This window comes from Dipodomys spectabilis, unplaced genomic scaffold, assembly GCF_019054845.1.
Source record: "Dipodomys spectabilis isolate Male_0828 unplaced genomic scaffold, ASM1905484v1 ptg000455l, whole genome shotgun sequence".
Classification (NCBI taxonomy): Eukaryota; Metazoa; Chordata; class Mammalia; order Rodentia; family Heteromyidae; genus Dipodomys; species Dipodomys spectabilis.
In genome coordinates, this window is record NW_024871132.1 from 1,232,096 (window position 1) to 1,252,253 (window position 20,158).

The window sequence follows — 20,158 nt, forward strand, 5'->3', positions numbered from 1 at the left end:
ACAGTATAACCCCTGCTTTCACTGTATTTGATGTTGGTATAATTTGTGGAGGGGAAGGGGAAAAACAAGTCATTTAAATAGGGATACAGGTAGACCCATTGCAACAATGAGAAGTACAAGTCGTTTTGTCGAAAACGAACTTTACAACTTTGGTGGGGGGGGGGGCAGGGAGGATGGGAGGGGATGGGAAGGGGAAACAAAGGAGGAGGCTACAATGCTTGATAAGAAATGTACTCATTATCTTGCCCATGTAATTGTAACCCCTCTGTACAGTATTTTCACAATAAAAAAATTTTTTGAAGTTAACAATTAGTGCAGTTATTTTATCATGATGAACAAATAGAACTAAACCAAGGACTGAAAGAAGCATGCTCATGGTGATTATGAAGATTGAGGAAAAGCTTTCAATGAAGAAGAAAAAAATGACAACTTCTTAAGTGGGAAAGAAAATAAGTTGGTGGAGTAAAAAAAATTAAACAAGGAAGCATTCAAGAAAGACCTACAGGGAATCCGAAAGCAGCTTGTAAGGCAATGCTGATGATGAGAAATACACAATTCAAAAGACTAAATTAAAAGTTGGTTTGAAAGTTGTGTTGACATTTGGACTCTATCACAGTTCTGTCTCTTCAATAACTCCAGTTTAAATGCTCCTCTAATTTAATGAATGGCAACCCAAATCAGAGTAACTCAAAAAAAGGGAGGTGGATAGAAGATTCAGGTAGTTTTACTTTCACATAGCTCATGTTAAAGGACAGTATTCTAAGGATTTCTTTCTATGTACAGTATTTTCCAAGGTAAAGGCAAGATGCCGGACCTTTTCCCTACTATCTGAAACCTGACTATTATTTCATGCCAGCAGATTGTTACTGTCTGCTCATTTACTGAGCTGAGCACTTGGCTTGCTTCAGCTTTGGGGCATATGGCACCAACAAAATTCCCAGAAGAACTCTTACAGTTTTGTATTGGCAAAACCTCAAAAGCCAAATGCAGAGTGCAGCTTTACTGTGAATTGAGAAGTAACGCATCTGGGGACGATAAGTGGCAGTTGTTAATAGGCAAGCACAATATCCAAGAGAAATTGGCGACCAGATTTGGCTCAGGAATGAGAAAAATATATTCAAGTATCGAGACCTGAGAGATATCATACAATAACCACTTTCTAACCATATTTTATTATGAAGTTGTAACTACCTTTAAAATTGTAAATTTGATTGTTCTAAAACAGTTGGATATTTCTAGTACAGATTTGTGTGATTCTCAACCCATGTCTTCATCCTGTGGAAAGTCAGAGCTGGCGTGCACAGGCATTCACATCTGATTTTTCACCATTTCTTTTCACCATGTCTTACAGACAAAATTTAGGTCTCAGTGGAAAATCTGTGTAGATTGATTGTCTATTATAATCTCCTAATTTCAGGTCCCTGAAAGAATAACTTTTAATTCAGTACTGAAATAATATTGGAGTTTCTCTTCCTTCTTCATTTCTTCCATCTCTTTCTTTGCATGGTTCAGAGTTACATCAAAGTAAAGGATTATTACTAAGTTAAGTGTAGGCTTAATAATAAACTGATCAAAGAAATACAGTACTTATAGTGAATTGGTGTGAGTGCAGAAGGCAGAAGCAAGTGACTTCTTAGCATCTGTGTTATCAGCTTACAGCTGACTGCAGCTTGCTGCAGATACCTGATACAAATGAACTTCAAAAGAAGTTGCTCATCACTTAAGAATTGGAGATCGATAATCAATTGCCTCATTGGTTTGGGAAGCATATGTAAATATTTACTTCACAACCAAAGAGGAAAGAATTCTCTTGAAGGACAGACCCCAAGTGGCCTAAAGAGATCTCACTCGACTCATCTTTGAAATATTTTTCCACATATCAGTAGTTCCAGGCTGAATACTAAGTGTTTAATATATGGGAATTCAAAATTCAAGCAAAAGCACCAAATGCATCTGCTTTTCTAATCATTAGTGCTTTCTACTTAGGGTGAAAGAGCCTAGAATGTTCATACAATTGAAAATAGCTGCATATATCTTCAATTTGTCCACATCTTTCTTGTTTGACTCTGATTCACTAATATGAAAGCTTATTTATTTTATTTATAATGGCAAAACAAAGAGTTAAGGAGTTTAATAGAAGGAAAGAAAGAGAAGAAGAGTGAGAGAGAGAAAGAGAGAAAAAAATACCATTAAGAGAAATGGTGGCAGTAATATGGAAGTTTAGAAGGAATGAATGTTATGAACACTCTAAATCAAAATACTAATAATCTGCTAATATTGAAAATCATGTATTATCAAATGGTACATTAACATGGTGAATGACATGACATGATTCATTCTATGATTCTTTAAATGAGAGAATTAACCACATAGCATATAGTGCATTTCAAGAGCATTTAGTGAAGGGTTAATTTTCTGCTTCTAGGCTAGATTATATACTATTTTAGTTTTATAATGAAGTCCAAGCAGATGTGAATGTTTCTAAACTACTGGCAGGTGTAATTATATTAGTTGTATATGTCATCTGGTGCTATAAGAGATTGTGACCATGGGGATAATTGGATCCAAGTATACTGAGATCAAGTAGAGAAGTGTTTGAGAGGGATGTGAGTGAGTATGACTTGTAATTACTCCTTTGGTCCAGAATGAACATTGACCTAAACGAAATATTCAAAGGTAATAAATGATCTGTTCTTACCAGAGATTGTTCCACTAGTAGACATTCATGCTTTTTGGAGAATTATGAATCCAAATTATACCTTTGGTCATTTTCAGAGTCACCCTTAAATCAGGAAGGATTGTTGGTCTTCAAAGACATCCCTCAATATAACTCAATACACAAAAGAATATGTTGTAATTATTTGATGTAGTGAAGCATATTTCCTTCTATTTTTCTTTCAGGAACTTGCCTCTCATGGCTTTTTACCATTGTACTGATATTTTTTTTTTCTAATTTTGGTGCAGTACTGTAGAGTGAATTGAGCTTCGTGCACTTGCTAGGTAGGTGCTCAACTGTTTGAGCCATGTCCCAGTCTTTTTACGCTTAGTCTGTTTTTAGGTAAGATCTCACATTTTTTTCCTGGGGTGGCCTTGGATGATGATCCTTTTATTTTTTCCTCTCCTGTAGTTTGTTTCATATTTTTGTGCCACCATTCTGAGCTCTAGATTTTATTTTTCCATCTTTAAAGAAGAATCTATCTGTATGTTTAAGCAGAGACATGTCTGATTAAATCAGGCTTTAATCTTTCTGGGAAAATAGGTTTTTGAACCAAGATTTATGAACTATAGCTTCATGTCAAACACTAAATGATCCTTTGAGTATTTGCTAAAAACTGTCATTATAAGGAAAAAATGACATTGCAGTTGAAGTATCCCAAAATTACACAATGAAAGGCGATGTCATAGTCATAACAATACTAATACTTGTAATATGCAGGCAAAATATAGTGCATCTTGGTCTACTTTTCAATTTATTATGAAAAATTTCCTGTCACAGCCTTCAAAACTGTACCTTTTAATGTGTGGATCATGTGATGATGGTACCAATTTTTTTTCTCTTTCACAGACAGTGAACTGTCAGTGATAAATCATTACTCTCATCTCATCAAATAATTCAGAGCATGCTTGTAAAATGCAGGAAAGAATTTACATGATTACAAATAGATTGATCTTTACCCATCTTAGGAAGTACTTCAGTTCCAAATACTAATGTCAGAGCAGAAAGAAAACTGGCTTTCCACAGGTTGAACACATCACTTGGACATAATAATAGCCTTTCAAGTTCCAAACTGCTTAGGTGAAGTTCTTTGCCTTTCTTATTGTGATTATAGAGATAAACTGAGTCACATATCATCTCCAAAGCACCTTTCTTTTTTTATATTGTGAAAATACTGTACAGAGGGGTTACAATTACATGGGCAAGATAATGAGTACATTTCTTATCAAGCATTGTAGCCTCCTCCTTTGTTTCCCCTTCCCATCCCATCCTCCCCCCGCCCCCAACCTTTTCTTATGATCAAATCTATGTTGGAAATCCTCTAAGTGTCAATCAGGGGACAGTTACTTTAACTCCCTGAGTTTGTTTTCTAGTCAGCTAGCTTCCCAGTCAGGGGCATTCATTGTCTTCATTGTTAATACATAGAACAAAAGCAGATGGGAATGGTTCCTTGTATTATATGCTAATTCTCTTCAAGACAGAATACTTTTGCCTAAGCCAAGCATATATATCTTGTTTGCTTTTTTTCCCTTTGCATAATTTCCAAGTGGAAAGTTTGAGTCAGTTTCAGAGTAGGCATATACCTGTTTGGAATAGTTGCAACTTTTCCACTGTTAAACATATTTTCCCATCTATAGAAGTAGCCCAAAACAATTAGTATTCTGATGAATTCAGATTATAGGACATGATATAAACATATGGCCAAATATTCTTTTTATGCTAGATTCTGCATACTACTTTTCACTTCAAGAGACAGTAATCAATTCTATTGCAAAGGAAAATTCAACAAGAAAATTCTTCACTGCATAACTATAATTATAGAGCAATTTCTTTTGTTTTGAAAAAAGAAACAGAATTATAAAGGCAACTCCAGATCATTCAATAGAACATGAAATAGCTATGCAAAAAATCACTATATTTTCATTCTTACATGGATATTCACAAGGGAAGGATTTGAACATTCTTTTTTTTTACTAAAGCTCTGTGATATGTCATCATAGCTATGTATATACAGGAAAGGAAAAGCATTGTATATGTTGGATAAAGGAATAATTTAAAACCTGAATGTTCTTCCTAACATACTCATTCAATTATTAAAGCTCCCGTCTGTGAGCTGGTTGGCAAATAACTAACTGAGCTGCTCCCAGTGTCTTTCACATTATAGAAACTACATTCTCACTGTCTAGAGCACTTGTTTAATGGCCTGATTATCAATATCTGAATTCAACTTGAACATATCCAAGTAATGTTAACTTTGTATGAAAAACAGAACTGTTTGCAAGAAGTTGGATTATATTTTATTATTCTTCAAAAACTAGTTTTATCTTTGATATACAATTTAAAATATAATTTAAATGGTGTACAATTATTTTATAATTCTGTGCTTTGGTTGGGATTCAAATTGTAATTTTGAAAAGCAAATGTTTTCTTTATACAATACACTAATTGGGAGGATTTAATATGTTAGGTAAGATGCTTAGTTTCCGAGATTTGAATCTTAGTGACTTGAACTTTCACATTCTTATTCAAGTCAGGAGACTTAATTAGTCTGTTGGCTGTCACCTTCTTCATGCTTTCAATTGCTTCAATACATGGTCATTCTGCAGACTTTCAAAGAAAGCTACTTTCTTCTGGCAAGAGAAGAGCCTGGGGTAGATTAATCATGAAAACAGAATTGGATATTCACTTACCATGGATGCATGTTGGCAAATCTTATTTAAAAGAAATATTTTTAAAAGGCTTAACTCAAAATCATATTAAAGATGTTAACAAAAATGAAGTGAATGTAAACTGATTAAGCCTAAGTTCAGACTTTCATAGTCTGAACTTATATATTATATATGAAATTATATTTTTAGATGATTAAAATTTTCCATTCAATATGTTAACTCACTCAGACTTTGGCCCCTTAGTCCTCTAAGCACCACATTTCTTTCACACTGGTCCTCTTCTTGGGAGATGATCCAGCTTGGATCAATGTTGACACATCTAATTATTTGAACAGGGAATCTTTTTTTGCGGGGGAGGTCGGTCGTGGGGCTTGAACTCTGGGCCTGGGCGCTGCCCCTCAGCTCTTCAGCTCAAGGCTAGCACCCTGCCACTTGAACCACAGTACCACTTCCGGCTTTTTTCTTTTTGCTTATGTGGTGCTGAGGAATCGAACCCAGGACCTCATGCATGCAAAGCAAGCACTCTACCACTCTACCACTGAGCCACCTTCCCAGACTTGAGACTGGGAATCTTAATATAGAATCCATTGACCAGGAAGTTGGGGGCTGGTGACTTATTAAGCTGTGAGGTTCAGCTTTTTTTTTCTGTTGACAAAATCCTTGGGTTTTCATTAAGTTCTCTAAGGAGCTCACCCCTCAAAGGGATTAGTGCTCTTGTTCATCACCAACAGAGGGCCAAGAGTGAGGACATAGGTAAGCCATATTATTTCCAAGTCTTTAAGTTCATTAGATCATTATCCATGTACAGATCTAAAAATAAGCATGTTATGAAAGAGTTCACTGTACTGCTCTCAAGTTGAAACTCTTTGTTAAGTGCTCATTGAGGGGTTAGCCATTGCCCAATGTCCTGAACTAGAAACTTAGAAGTCATCTTTGCATTTGCTTGGTTTGCCATACTTGCTGTCCAGTCAACCAGCCATGTTGCATGGATCCAGTGTAATACATAGCTCTCAAACTGTGCAACTCTTTGCTGTCTGCAAATACCTCCACCATGTCTCACATAGGTTCTAGAATTTGCTTCCAAATGGATCTCTGCCGACCGTCCAGGAGAAGTGATTTTCTAATGTTCAAATCTGATTAAATCACCCCTCCTACTGTTTAAACCCTCTTTCCTTCCATCTGTTCCCTAACAGAGATGTTCCCAGGTGGCACAAATGCAAACATTCCCTACACTATGTGTGGTCTAAAGAATGAAGAACATCTTGTGCTTTCATTCTGTATCTGGTACTGGTTTTGTGAACTGATTCTTGGAATAGAATGGACTATGTTTCATTGTGTCATACTTTTACATGACAATGTAATATGCACATAGTTGAAAAAAAATGTCTGTCGCTTGGAAAATTGCCAAAAAGCCAACTTTAACTGAATAAATAAGACTAAGTTGACTGAATTAAATATTGCTATCTTACCTCTTTGTATAAATAAACAATACTTATTTCTCAAGATTGATTTTGCTTTACAAGTATAAATGGTGCACAAGTTAAATTTTAATGTATAACCAACTATCCTAAAGCCTAGTGACCAGTTTTATATTCCTTACCATGCTACCCACAACTTCTGTACCTTTTCTACTTCTTCTAGTCTAAAGCTTGTACAACCTCCTCACTGCTATGAGTTCTGTGGAAAGTAGGCTAATGTACTTGCTATCTATCCAGCCTTTGGCTGTTCTATGATTTGGTCTACTTGTAACAGTAATGGTAGGAATCCTCTTGCCAGTATTTTTGAGCTGCTCACTCTAGAACCAACTCAAGTGCTATTTCTTTGGGGACATCTTTTTTTGTGGAAGTACTGGGGTACTCAGAACTTGTACTTGCGTGGTAAGTACTCTATCACATGAGCCATGTCTTCAGTCCTTTTGATTTAATTTGTCTTTCCTATAGGGTCTCACACTTTTGTCCTTGCAAACTTCAATTCACAATCTGTTTCTATCATTACCTCCCAATTATATGGCCTTAACTACCATTCCTGTTAAATAAGCAATTTTCTCTTTGTGTTCACATAACAGTTCATTTAGTTGTGTTATAAAAATTGATTGTGAGTCTATGGGAAACAGAAGCTACATTCTCTTAACCTATGTGTCTACCTATGGCTCAGAAAATAACTTCAACAAATTGATAAACCATTGAATAAGAGTAATTGAAGTTTTGATATTCTTAGTGTGGGCATAGGGGTGCTATTGAAAATGATAACAAATGTTCAAGAAGACTTGGGTTTATGTTATGGAAGACACATGAGAAAGTTGACTAAAAGGTTTTAGGTGTGATTAGTCAAAGCCATTGAAGAAAATTGGAGAAATTATGGAAAATGCATAGGGTACCACAGAACCTCTATGCCATATAGGAATGATACTTGAAGGAGGCACACAATCCTATATTAAATCTTGTAAGATTTTATTCTACTTTTGGCAATATTTCAACTCAGAAACTAACAATATTAAAAAGCATCTATGAGTTGACACATAACTCAAGATGATTTCATTTTCCCTTATAAAAGTGTGAGGTTTAATTTGTATCCTAAATCAAGAAATACAATATTTTCTGATGAGAGAGAAAAGTTCATTTTTGCTTTATTGGAAAAGTCTGTATTTGTGCAACAAGTGGTTTTAACCGATTTGTACAGTAAATATGTTTTGTTTATTTATTTTGTTTATATTATATGGCTTTGGTTCTACATTTCAAGTTTTCTTTAAATCTGAAATAATGCATATAATTTAATATGCTTTGATTTAGGAGCCAATATCAGAGATGTAGAGATACCATTCACAATTATTGCTGTTATTTCCCAGTAGCCAAATCATCTTTTCAAAGAGAGAATTATAAAGGGTAATTTGAACAAATAAAGCAGAGTTTACCTGGTGGAGATGGAGATGTTGGAGAGGCAGAATCCCTCAATTACATTAACATAATTCTCTTTGGCATGGGAGCCTTCAAGGGTCCTAGTGGAGCAATGGAATACAGCAGAATAATGTGTATAATTACGGGATAATTATGCTACATGCATTTTTTACCACAAAGACTATGGCTAGGCCACCTACCCATCTCCACTCTCAAGACAGAGGGCTAAAGAGCATGGAGGGAAAAAGTAGGAATGAAACAAAGCCAAAAATCTGTAGGAGATAAATTGTCTTAAAGTGATTATTTTTTATTAAACTGTTCCAGAGCTTTTCTGTAAAGCAGTTTACATGACAGGTGAAATCTCAGGCACTCAACAAAAGAAAATGAAACAGGAAATAGTGGAAACCCATCTTGGTGTTTTGCTAAAAAAGATAGAATGTAGAATGGGAGAGATCAACTTAAAGCTGTTAGATCCCAAGCGTGTCAGATGCACATTTTTCCCAGACTTGTGAGAAGTGAGACATATAATGAATACACAGTGATAATCAAAGTGCAGTCCGTCATAAATTATGGTGATTACAAGTAATATGTCCTACTTTGGCCAAAGCAATAGGTAGCACCCTTGTAGTGGTTCCTGTTAGAAGATATTTTGGAACTATCGAACCCCAAATTTGCAAAAAAAAAAAAAACTCCTCTAAGTACCATAGGGATCACTAGAGATAGTAGATCTACTCATCTGCTAGAAACAAAGAATGGGACTATAATTTTTCTGTTTCATTCTTTCTGGGAAAAATGATATTTCTGCCACTGTCATCTCTCTCTCTCTCTCTCTCTCTCTCTCTCTCTCTCTCTCTCTTTCTCTCTCTCTCTCTCACACACACACAGAGGCACGGTGTTTTTAATATGTATTAGTGAATAGTTATACACATTTTATAATCTCCCAGAAAATGTTTACTTAAGTTCTAATTGTGTGTATATATTTAAACATTTATGTATCTGTTTATCTATGTGTGGAGAATGATTTACTGAGCTCCAGGGGATGGATTAGGACTGGCAAGGTATATAAATTCACTTGTAACTTCCTCTACCCCCCGTCGTCTTATGCTGACTACCTGAGAAGTAGACATATACTTGCTTGTGGTAATGGAACATCTCTCAAGAGCCTCACAAGGTCTGGGGCTTTTGCTCTTGCACAGTTTTTGTGAGACTAGCAAGATTATCTCTGTGTCAGTAATTGCTAGATGGCTTTCATGTTAATTATAGCCAAACATAATTTTAAACCAAAACAGGGACCAGTTGTGGTGTCAGTAAGAAATCAGATTTATAAGAGTGTAAGTTTTAATTGCTTTTCTCCATATTAAGGGACACACTTTATGTTTTACATAGGATGTAGTTCATAATGCACAGAATGGTTTTAGTTGACCTGAATAATATTTCATAGGGTATATTCACACGTTTCCTCAGTTGGCAGAAAGACAAATTCAACATTTATTATAAAATTAATGTGAACTGTACTGGAGGAGTGGATTAGAAGCCTTTCTTTAGACAACAAGCTGCATTCTAGGGGATGTCTATGGTTATCTTTCTCCAAGTCACTAGACTTTCTTTACTCTATGTGTCTAAGACTGAGTAGCTACCATTTATTTATGATAAACTTAAGTCCATTTGTGCTTATGTATCCATCATTCTTTCTTACAATAATAAGACAGTCATAATAGTAGGATTCCCAAGACTAAGAAACTAATGGGATCTGAAGAGAAGTTAAAGTGATCCCTTTGCCCATTTCTCACCAAGCTTTGAACATGACTTTGCTAGCACATTGGTGGTAAAGTCAAAGGTTTAAATGATAATAGAATTAATATACTCAACTCTTGTGGGATTGTGTCAGGGTTTTTTTCCTTTATTCTTTTGGTAAGAGATCCAGGAACTATTTCTGCCATGATTTGAAGAAAGGTGGAGACCTGCACAGAGGACTGGTGTTTGGGAATCAGATTCTTGTGAGGCTTTTCTAAGCTCAGCAACTTGGTAAATTCCATCAAAAATGTTTCACATGGAGGGCATTTGGCTTTCACATTGGAGAAAGGAGAGGCAGAACTTACATTGGCAGGGTTGAAAATTCATTTTCTGGGCCAGTACGGTAGTAGTTGATAGTAGTTGCATGTCTTCTGGGCATCCCCACAAGGAGCAAGGAAGCATCTAGGCTTGGAAAGGATGAGAGTTTGTTTTAAAGGCCAGAGAGGAGTTACACCAAAGCCCAATAGCTTCCATTGCCCTTTCATTTGGACTTGCTCACGGGCCTGCACTTCATTATCCTGGATTATCTTCTCTCTTTTTCTGACTTCTAGCCAGGGATGAGAAGTAGACATGTTTGTTAGCATATATTATGGAAATCCACATTCAGAAATCTGGAATGTCAACCACAGGGGCTATTGTTATCAAGAGAATTTTCTTGACTTTTTTTTTTTTAACCAACTTATCTTATTACAGCCTAAAGTGAACTTTAAGAGAACCAGTGTTTGGAAATTTTTGCTGCCAAGCCATATGGTTCTTCTGGCCAGAGGGCATGTTATTGATTTTCTTGACCCCGGAGAATGTATATTTGCATGTAAAAGAAGTTGCTGTAATTTTGAAAGGAGAACTCTGAATATTTAGGGAGAAATAGGATCAATGAAAAATGATTATTGAATTCAATTCAGAAACTGTGGGATTCATAAAATAGGGTTCTTGCAGGTGTAACTTCAGTGGTTTGAAATTTACCAGTATCAAGGGAAATAATAAAAAAAAATCTGAGAACTAGGGCCTTAGAACAATCAAGGTTAGGTACCTGAGTAGAAGTTCAACTAGGAATGTATATGCTCCTATCAAGAGGAGTTTTTCCAGGACCCAGTGAATCTCAGAGCTGAGAAAAGCAAAGTTGTAGAGAGCAGTTGGGTGTCACAATTTTCTCATGGTCTCTTGGGGAATAGGCTTGAAAGAAACAAGTGTGGAATGCCACGTTCTGACGACCGTGGGTAGGGATTCCTTCCAAATGTGGATCGTTAAGGGAAGACTGTCCTTCAGTAATTGGGAATTACAAGCTGAAATGTATACAAACAAATGTAGCTGTGGGAACACAAGAATGGTCTTAGTTTTGTGTTTGAGGAATGCTGAAAGAACCAGTGATTGGAATCATATAGAATATTAGAGGATATACTTTAAAGAATCAATTATAGATATGATTACCTACATATAGGCGGCAGGAGACTTCAGAACAGAGACTTGGCTGTTTTATACTGGATTCAAGACAGAAGGGTTTTGAAAGGTCTTCCTGAAATAATGTATTAGATTAAAAAATTGAACATAAAACTTCTGTGTGAACATATGTGACTATCATCTTCTATGGACATTGGTATCAAAGAGAAATGAGAGCTATCTTGGTCTAGACTTGGAGATAATAGAACTGTGCTCAACTTACAGGCTGCTAAACTGATTATGTTTAGTGCTGAGACTTGGTTCTGTTTCCAAATCTTATGGTGTTATTTATATGTATTTTGACAGCTCCCGGGAACTCAGAACAGATTGTGCTCAATTTGGAGGAGTCCGTCATAACTTCACATGGAACTGTTCAAGGCTGCGATCACCCCAGGCTGCAGTTACTCAAGAAGAAAGCCAAGAACTGAGGTGAGGCCTTTCAAGCTGAGACTGAGGCACATGGTGAGAAAATTTATTCAACTGATAGAGGATACTGGCTTTGTGTTGAGTGTGGGTCAGTGTCCCAACCAACAGTAAAGAGGCTTCCACCTTGAAACTTATGTTCCAGTGGGATGTGACAAACAACATAAAATAAATATAGTAAAAGGAAATAAGTACTATTGATTAAAGGAAAGAGGAGGGTAAGGATTAAGAATTCAATTTAAAGGCCTGAGACCATTTGCATCATTTAATAGGACATATGGATAGACATCACTAGAAAGTGGCATTTGCCCAATGACTCAAAGAAGTAAGAGATCAGCTTTCTGAGGCAGCTCTTGTATGAGAGGAAGGTCTTTCAGATAGAGATGCATGGTGTATTAGAAGGATGTGATCAGCCATTGTGTCTGGATCAGAGTAAACGAAGAAGAAAGAGAAGCAAGGAGTGGAATCAGAAAGGAGTTAAAGGATTGCTGTAGGCAATTATATGGACTTTTGAAGTTTACCTAACAAAATGGAGAGAGATACATTTAGAAGTTGGATGGAGGGGAAGATATGATTTGACATTCTGTTAAAGATTATCCTTGAGTCTGTGGGAATGACAGACAATATAGGAGCAAAAGCAAGAATGGAGACTTTGCTTAGCATAATAGCAGTGAGGAGAGCAAGAAGTGACTGGGTTTGGGATTATATTGAAAGCAGAGTTGTAAGAATGGATTGATAGGCAGAGTGAGAGAAAGATAATCAGAGATTTTTAGGTATCGATAAGCATCTGTCAAGGTGTAAAACAATAATCGGACCAATTCTGCTGTTTCTATAATGGTAAAATTCGTGCTGATAGATCTCATCTTGTAATGCATTAAAAGAACCATCTACCCTTTATTTCTACCATTGGTGGTTCAATCTGGGTCAGAACAGATATGTGTGCAACCAATCTGGAACAAGAGGAAAATAAAACTTCATTTATTAAAATATTATATTAGATGCTTTGCTCATTTATGACCATTACTTTTCATTTTTGGAAATATGGTAAAGAAGATTTATTTTACTGTATTTGAATTTTGGTAATTGTATGTTTATTTTAATTAGAAAAGGAAAGGGGAACAACAGAATGGTGAGACAAAGGACAAGGGTGAACCAATGCAACAGCGATGTACACAAGACAATATGTTGGAAACGATTCGTACAACGGGGGGGGGGGGGGTTGGGGAGGGTAAGAAAGTAGGAGAAAATTGAGGGAAGGGGTAACCAGATTGACAAGAAATGTACTCATTATCTTACTTACGTGACTGAAAGCCCTCTGTACATCATCTTGGCAATAAAAATATGTATATATATAAAAAATATTTATTTTATTGGACACTAATTTATATATGGCAGTTATTATGAAGAGTACTTGAAAAGTGAATTTGCGATATCTTAGAATAGCGTATACTTGACATATTTTATAGAGATGAGTATCTTTTTGATTATAGTACTGAAGTCAGTCATGCTATAATTTTGCTTTAATAATCCTGATTTAATTAAAATCTGGAGATGGAAATAAATAAAAGACACGTGGTTTAGATATCTGGAGACTTAGAACTTGGGTAGGCTACAGTTTTTCTTGAGCGAAACATTTCTGGGGCTGACATCTTTAAATTATTGATCCTGGGAAAGGAGGGGGAATTCGAATACTAACCTTGCATTGTAAGGCCTTCATGATGTAACCCTCATCTTCCTCCATAAAGAGAACAGGAAGACATCTGACTTGTCTTTTAAGCTCATTCTGCTGAATAAAAAGTGCCAGATCATGGAGGAGTGTGGAGAATAGCACCACTGGGATTGTAGCAGCCGAGCTCCAGTCTCCTAATCCTCAGTGTCATCCCTAATACCAGGGTGGAAAATCTAAGCATGGCTATCACACAGATGAGCCCAGCTCTTTATGGGAAAATGTAGGCACTACAGACCTTGGTGTTGGTATCAAGTGACTTTTTTAAAAAACCTAATAGAACTTTATTTAAACAAATAATTTTTTAAATCTTTTTTTTTTTTTTTTTTTGGTCCGGTTATAGGGCCTGAACTCTGGGCCTGGGCGCTGTCCCTCAGCTCTTCAGCTCAAGGCTAGCGCTCTACCACTTGAGCCACAGCGCCACTTCCGGCTTTTTCTTATGTGGTGCTGAGGAATCGAACCCAGGGCCTCATGCATGCAAGGTAAGCGCTCTACCACTGAGCCACCTTCCCAGCCACAATTTTTTAAATCTTATTTTATTGTAAAGGTGCTATACAGAGGGGTTACAGTTACATGAGGAAGGCAATGAGTATTTTTCTTGTCCAGCACTGTTATTCCCTCATTTGTTTTTCTCCCACTATCCCTTCCCTCCCCCACCTTCCTCACTCCTGATGTTTTGGTGATGTGCTCTCTTGAAATCTCATACAGCTGATCAAACAAAATGAGCTGGGATTCTTCCTCTGGAGAGGAGTTGAACCTTTGTAAGGCTCAGCAGGCAGCAAAAGACAGGAAAGGAGGTTTAGGGGAGTGATTTAGGGAGAGTTATTTCGAAGCATTCTCTCACTGCTACTTTCATCACTATGTTTCTTAGATGCCAACCCTAACTCTCCTTCCATAGTCACTTTAATGGATTGTTATTATGCCTTTAATAATTGACAGAAGTGCCAGTACTGCAATAGAAGGGATTAACATTTTATATTCATTAAAATATCTTGCACAAGAAAATTATATCATATTTAATTGTAGATTGCAGAATGCATGAATATATTGATATAGCTTGTTTTCTTTTCTTGTAAGATAATGAACACATTGTTAGACTAGAAACACACAAGGTCTCAAAATCAGCTACATCTGAAAAACAAAAAAAGCACCTTCAATTTTTAAAGAAGATGTGATCTCCTATGAAACTAATAATGGCCGATATGGGTTTTGTGTCTTTGTTAAAGCTCCTTATCTGATTTTTCTCCCTCATCAGCATTTTGGAGACAGCAATATACATAACTCTAGCTAGCAGTATTGAAAGGGACACAGTTAAAAGACTTCCTATGTCTTTGACACTTAAATATGAATTACTTTTGAGTACTATACCAGTCATTAGCCATAGATAATACAATTTGGCTCACTTGGTGACTCTAGCCATATTCTTAGCCATTTGGAAGATTCAGAACTCCCTATACATTTATATAGGTTTATTTCGTTTCAAAGACCCTAGCTGAAAAGGAGACCCCACAGGGAGCTTGTCACCCACTAGTTTGCACATGTGACCATGTAAAAATAACTTTCTGAGCAAAAAGATCAATGGTTTTCTTTCAAGGAGGACATGGAGGCTCAATAACTAATTAGCTTTTGTCTCTCTGTTCCTGTAATTGCAAGCCATGCTGGAATCAACTTTGTGAAAGTGTGAAATAGCTATTACTGTACGCGGCTTGCTTCTACCACCACACTCTATTTTTACACTTGGGATATTTCTTTTCTATGGCCCTAGTTCAGCCAAAAATTTTATATAAGATCTTTCCATCCTGTCCAAAATACATTCACAGGGTGAAACTAATGCTATAAACAGGCCTGGGGCAGGGGGAAGGTATAGGTTAATGAGTTGAATGTTAGACCTTATGATCTCTAAAATCCCTGTTTTTACTTTCAAAGCCAAACTGTAAAAATCCCAGATCTTAATTTTGAGTAAGCATCTCATAATACACTTCATTCTTTTCCTCTATAGTATAGTTCAGTACAATAGTGATAATGGTCTGTCTATAATTTTAGTCAAGCTCCTTGGAACCAGCCATGAAATTTAAGTGTACTAGCTTGGGATTTATGTCTGGTTTTTGTCAGATAACAGCTCTCTTACAATAGATAGCTGGGTATCATCCATTAAAATTCCACAAAAGTTCATCACAGGTAGATGAAAAATGAAAACAAAATCCAAAACCATGAAGCAATTAATTTGATCTACTCAATCACAAATATTTTCTAATGAAAAATGGAAAAAAATCCCAAACCATGAAGCAGTTAATTTGATCTACTCAAATTAATATTTTCTAATTAATTGCCCAGTTATAATAATTACAGCAATTTAGTGCACTGTCTTTTTTGACTGGCTCATTGTTGGTTAGCAGTGCATAAAAGTGAACTGAAATTTGATATGCAGTACTTACTTATGAATCCTTTCAGAACTACAGTGACATGATTCCTTCTCATGCTTCAGGTCTTAAATATCTTATGCCTAGAGATATCTTTGCTGATATCACCCAGTTTAAGGAAGCCCTGCCTCTGCTAGACACTTTCTCTCTTGCATGCCATTTTGTTTGATCCCTTCAGAACACTTCTGTAATTTAAAAATTATCCTGTTTTAAAGATGTTAGTTGGGTATTGTCTGTTTTTCTCCTGTAGAGTAGAAGTTCTCGTCTAGCAATCCTGAGATCAATCTAGGCATATTTCTGAATGTGTAGCCTAATAAAGGTGAATAGCAGAGCCCTGTTGATATTAATCAATATTGTCAATAATTGATCAACTCAATGCTGGCATGATAGGGGATTATAAGAAGCGTATGTCCTCTAGTAACAGGTATTTTAGTTGTGGATACCAGGCAATTATAAAACAATATCATCCTGAAAACTGGAGTTGCAAGAAAAATAAAGTTTTCATTTGAAGGTTATTTTTAGTGTTTTCTTTGTCTTTTGTACAGTCCTAGTGCTTGAACTCAGGGCCTGGGTGCTGTCTCTAAGCTTGTGTTTTTGTTTTTTTTTCTTTTGGTTTTCTGGTGCTTTTTTTTTAAATTATTGTGAGAATACCATACAGAGGGGTTACAATTACATGGGCAAGATAATGAGTACATTTATTATCAAGCATTGTCGCCTTGTCTTTGTTTCCCCTTCCCAAACCTTCCTGTACTCCCCCACAACCCCCCACCTAATCCTCCCTCCTCCACCAAAGTTGTAAAGCTCGTTTTCTTATATATATATATATATATATATATATATATATATAAATATATATATATATATTTGTGTATTTTTTTATTGTGAAAATACTGTACAGAGGGGTTACAATTACATGGGCAAGATAATGAGTACATTTCTTATCAAGCATTGTAGCCTCCTCCTTTGTTTCCCCTTCCCATCCTCCCCCCCCCCAATCCTCCCAGTTCCCCACCCCCACTCCCCCACCCACCCTGCACCAAAGTTGTAAAGTTAGTTTTCGACAAAACAACTTGTGCATCTCATTGTTGCAATGGGTCCACCTGTATCCCTATTTAAACGATTTGTTTTTGCCCTTCTCCTCCACAAATTATACCAACATCAAATACAGTGAAAGCAGGGGTTATATCGTGGGGGAGGGACATACAAAGCAACATAGAAATCATCTTATAAATATGAAGTAAGCCAGGCCCAAAGAAACATAGGTCCCATGGTTTCCCTTATTTGCATTAACTAGTATATGTCTGAGTCAAGCACAAAAGGTCAGATAAGTTGATGTTAGGGGAATGAACCCCAAGATAAGTATTTAAATATTTTTTTTCCTTTCAAACTTGTTTGTTTTTTTAAAATTTATTGTAAAGGTGATATATAGAGTACAAAGCATATACAGGTGATGTAATGAGTACATTTCTTTTTGAACAGTGTTACTCTCTCCCTCATTTTCTCCCACTCTCCACCCCCACCCCCCACTCCACTCCCAGAGTCCCCTTTCTTCCATGTTGTAAAGTTCATTTCCAACTGCAAGCAGTCCACTGGAAAAACCTTTTGTTTCCATTTCTTGGAGTTCATTTTGATAAACATCATATTCTACGGCCATATGCACGTGGCTTTTGAGCTATTGTGATCCTCTGTTAAGAATATACTGTGCATATTCTAGTTATTACAAATGAAGGAAACCATGGAGTCTATGTTTCTTTGGGTCTGGCATACTTCACTTAATATAATTTTTTCCAAGTCTTTTTATTTCTTTATGAATGGAGTAATACCATTCTTTCTGATGGAAGCATAGAAATCCATTGTGTATATATATACCACATTTTCTTGATCCGTTCATCTACTGAGGGGCATCTGGGTTGATTCTTTATCTTAGCTGTGGTAAATTATGCTGCAGTGAACATGGTTGTGCTGGTAGCTTTTAGTGTGGCCTTACTTGTGGTCATTAGGGTAAATGCCCAAGAGTGGGATTGCTGGGTCATAGGAGACCTCTATATTTAGTCTTTTGAGGAACCTCTATATTGCTTTCCAGAGCTGTTGAACCAGTTTATATTCTCATCAATAATGTAGTAGTATTCCCTTTTGGCCACATCCCTACCAGCATCTGTTATTGTTTGTTTGCTTTATAATGGCCATTCTAACTGGGGTGAGGGCATCTCAATCTTTCTTTGATTTGTATTTCTTTTATGCCCAGATATGGTGAACATTTCTTTATGTGTCTATTAGCCATTCTTATTTTTTCTTTGGAGAAGTCTCTCTTTTAAACCTTAGCCCACTTATTAGAGGAGTTGTTGTTTCTCTGAGTATTTGTTTTTTGGGGGAGTTAATTTTTTGAGCTCTAAGTATATTTTAGATATGAAGCCCTTGTGTGATAGCTAGTAAAGATCTCCCATTCTGTAGTATTTCTATTATCTTGCTAACTATGTCCTTTGCTATGCAGTTTAATGCAACCCCACTTGTCCAGCCTTTCTTTGATTTGTTGTGTTTTTGGATCTTTTATTAGGAAGTTTAGACCTGTGCCAAGGATCCCTAGTGTTTCTCTTATCCCTTTCTGTAATATTCTCAGCATATCTGATCTTACATTGAGGACTTTGGTCCATTTGGAATTTTTTCTGTTGCAGGGTGATATGTAAGGATGTAACTTCAGTTTTCTATGTATATATAGCCAATTCTGACAGCCCCATTTGTTGAAGAGGGTGTCTTTCTTCCGTCTTGTGTTTCTGGCTCCATTATCAAATATTAGTTGGCTGTAGGTCTGTGGGTTAATTTCTAGGTCTTCAGTTCTATTCCATTGGTCCTCAGGCCTTTCCTTTGCCAGTACCATGCTGTTTGTATAACCATAGCTTAGAGTTTGAAGTTTGGTATTGATATTCCTCCAGCTCTGTTCTTCCTTCTAAGGATTTATTTTGCTATTCAGGGTCTTCTACTATTCCATATGGATTTTTGATTTCTTCTTCTATATCATTGGAGAATGTTATTGGGATTTTCATGAACATTGCATTGAATTTGTAGATAGTTTTGTGCACTATTGCCATTTTCACAATATTAATCCTCCCAACTCAGGAGCATGGGAGGTTTTTCTTGTCAAGGCTAGTGCTCTACCACTGAAGCCACAGCTCTGCTTCTAGATTTTTGTTGTGTGGTCAATTGAGGGTAAGAGTTTCACACACTGTCTTGTACAGGCTGGCTTCAAATTGCAATCTTAGCCTCCTGTGTAGCTGGGATTACATGTGTGAATCACCAGTACCTGGCTGTCACTCTAAATATAATTTCTGTATTGTGCACTGGTTCAGCTGATGAGAAAATAATTAATATAATTAGATGTCATCACCACTGAGTTATATTTGATTTGGGATGAATGACATATTGATAAAACATTCAGTGGATTTATTAGTTTGGCAGTTACTGTGTAGCTACAGTGGCCCCAAGTGAGATGCCCATCACCCATGGGGTGATCTGTTCTGTCCAGATTAAATAAAACTCCTTGCTTCTGTCTTGAAAGTTTCCTCCAATGTGATCTTCTGCCACATCATAAAGACTTTCTGATTAATATTATGTTCCTATATTGGATGCCAGGAACAGGGATAAAAACAATAACCATTTATTTGCTTTCAGTTCTACAGCTATGCAATTTAGGCACGGCTCAGCTAGGGTGGTTCATCCCTACTCCATGAGGCGTTCCTTGGCCTCATGAGTCCTAAGGCCATGTGATAGGTGGACTGGGGTAGACTTGCTGTGAATAGACTCAGCCACTGTCGGGTACTTGCTTGAAGCTATTACCAAGCCGTGTCATCTCTTTTTCATGTGCTGTTTCCTTGTGGCATCTGAGTTCCAGGAGGGCAAGTCCTAATGTACAATCACTTATCCATTTCTGTTTGTATTGCATTTACTAAAGTGCCACAGCCAAAAATTGTCACAGAACCAGTCGTAGATTTATTAAAGGAAGAAATTACACTAGGATGTGGACAAGGTCATTAAGGAAACAAGCCATGTGATGTTTGCAGTGAATAATGGAGTTAGTATAGTAT